Raw genomic sequence first — 2864 nt, 5'->3', positions numbered from 1 at the left:
TTTAAAATCAAAGTTTATGCTTAATGAGTAATTAAATTCTCTGTTTAAATACTTTCAACATTTGTGTCATTTCTTCCGCTCTAGAGAGTGCTTTATTTTGCTTGTGTTTCATAATTTTTGATCGACTGCCAGACACCTTACGTGGAATAGTAGAGGTTGAGGTAAATAATATTTGTGCCTAGAGACGGGCATGCCATTTCTCCTGTGAGGGTGTATATCCGATATCTCTTCCTATGTTGTTCTATCATCAGTGATTCATTCCACACATCCCTTCCCTCCATTAAGAAGGTTGATCCTCCACGGGTTTCAGATTGCTCAGTTGCCTTGTGTCCTTAGTTCTCTGATGGGTTTAGGAAAAGCTATAATTTTATTATTTATGCAGCTCTTTCTCATTGATAGATAGAAGCATATTCTTTTCTGTTTTCTTTATCCTAGGAGTAAGCAGAACTCCAGGAGTTTTTTCCCTCTTTAACTTCATATGTACTATAATCAAAGATGCATGTAGGAGGAATGAAAATGGAGGAAGTAATTAGAATAGTATATTTTAAAACAAGAGATTCCGAATGTTTGAAAATTCACAGAATATTAACATTGGAAGGAATATATTAGAAACCATCTATCATAGTTTTAAAACCTTTAAACCATGTCCTCTTTTGTTAAAATTAAAATTTTACTCATATTTCTTCCAGGAGACAATTTCTTCTAGTTGAAAATTACTATGTCTTCTGTATATCCCCACCAATCAAAAAATATCAGTTGCACTTTTAGCTAAAATGAAAACCATGGAAATAATTTTTTATTTTACAAATAAAAATTATAATATTGAGAATGGTTTCAAACAATATAGCCATTCCTGATTCTGGTTAAAAGCACCATATGGAATCTTTCCCCTCCTCAGTTTGAAAATAATTCATCTATTCCAAACACTTCACTATACAAATACCCTCCTAGATATGTGGTTACAGAGAGAAGTAAGTGTATTATACATCAAGTTCTTTATACTGACACTACACACCAAAACAGTAGAGCTCAGAGACATATAAAATGGGTGGAGTGAGGAAAGTCAGGCCTGTCCTTAATGCAATGAGATTAAAAAATAGATTGCATATAACAGAACTGTTCCATCTAAGGACTCAATGCATCTAAGCCAAATGTGATAAGCCAAAGAACTGAGGTGACAGAACAGACTCAAATCACACCTCTCTTTTCTCTTAGCCATGCAAATTAGAAATCAGAAGCATCTACAACGTGCTGTCTGAAGGATACAGCTTATCCCCTTTATCAGTGATTATCAATGCTAAGTAAAATCTAACCTCGTAACAGTGTTCCTGAATTTTATTATAAGAATCATCTGGCTTCTTATTAAAAATGAAGATTCCTGGGAACAATTCCGGATTAACGAATCAGAATCTCCAGGTGAGGTTTCTCAAAATGTGCACTTTTAACCAAGGCCCATGGGGTTCCTTGGATCAGAATTATTTGGGAAACAGTCTTAGAACACAGTCTCTTCACAATGTCTTATCCTAACCAGCATTTTGTTACTAGCTGATCATTTCTGATGATCAAGGCATGATAATCCTGATGCTTAGCACTAAAATATTAAATACTGGAAGCTGCCTGTATACTCATTAAACTATAATTTCCTTTCTGGAGATATAAACAGAAGAAACTCAATATTGAATTCACCTTATAGTAAATTTTAGTGAGAAGCTGGTAGCAAACTAAGCAAAGTATTTGATTTATTTTTGCCTGAACATTAGAAAATTATTCAAGGACAAGATAAACTTTTTAATAAATTATTCTAATGTATTTAAAATTATATGTGCAGGAACAAATCAAAATTTATTCATGAAAAACACATGATCGATGGAGCAGAATCTTTGCTCCAAACCTCTTAAGAGTACGTCTCAAACTAAACCTACTTTGAGAGCCTCTTTGTGAAATATCCAGGGCTATGTACTTCAGTGGGAAGGTATTCGTTTTACACAAAAGGGAGAGTTTTTAACGAGGAGAACTTTGTCTTTTATAGAAAATACAAAAAGCATTGAAGCGTGGTTTCAGTTTTGAGGAAAGAGATGAAAATACAGTGGGTGAGCTCTTTGAATTTTCCTACAAACTACCTCTTAAGCTTTTATTCTTGACTCGTAGGCAGCATTTCTCTTTTCTAAATTTATTTTTTTAATTAAAGTATAGTTGACATACAATATTTTATTAGTTTCAGGTGTATAATATAGTGATTCAACATTTACGTAGCTTACGAAGTGATCAACACTAGTACCCATCTGTCTAGTAACCATCTGTCACAACACTAAGTTATTATGATATTAACTATTTTCCCTATGCCGTACACCACATCCCTGTGGGTTATTTATTTTATAACTGGAAGTTTGTACCTAATATTCCTCTTCACCATTTTTATCCATTCCCCCCACCCCTCTTCTCTCTGGCAACCGTCAATTTGTTCTCTGCATCTATAATTCTGTTTTGGTTTTGTTTGTTTTGTGTTTTAGATTCCACATATAAGTGAAATCAAACAGTATTTGTCTTTCTCTATCTGATTCATTTCTATTAGCATAATATCCCCTAGGTCCATATATGTCATTACGAATGGCAAGATTTCATTCTTTCTTAGGGCTGAGCAATATATCATATATATAGTGTGTATATAGCTATATATAGTGTATATATAGTGTATATATAGCTATATACTGTGTATATATGCCTAATGTACATTGTGTATATATATAAGTGGAAAGCAAGGATTGCTTTGAACCTTAGAGCAACAATGTAGGCTGGTGGTGAAGAGTACATTGACAGACGAATGAGTAAAGAATATGTAAGATATATTATATTCTGAATGAGTA

This window comes from Pteropus vampyrus, unplaced genomic scaffold (genome assembly GCF_000151845.1).
Source record: "Pteropus vampyrus isolate Shadow unplaced genomic scaffold, Pvam_2.0 Scaffold33, whole genome shotgun sequence".
Lineage (NCBI taxonomy): Eukaryota > Metazoa > Chordata > Mammalia > Chiroptera > Pteropodidae > Pteropus > Pteropus vampyrus.
This window is presented reverse-complemented; position numbering follows the sequence as displayed.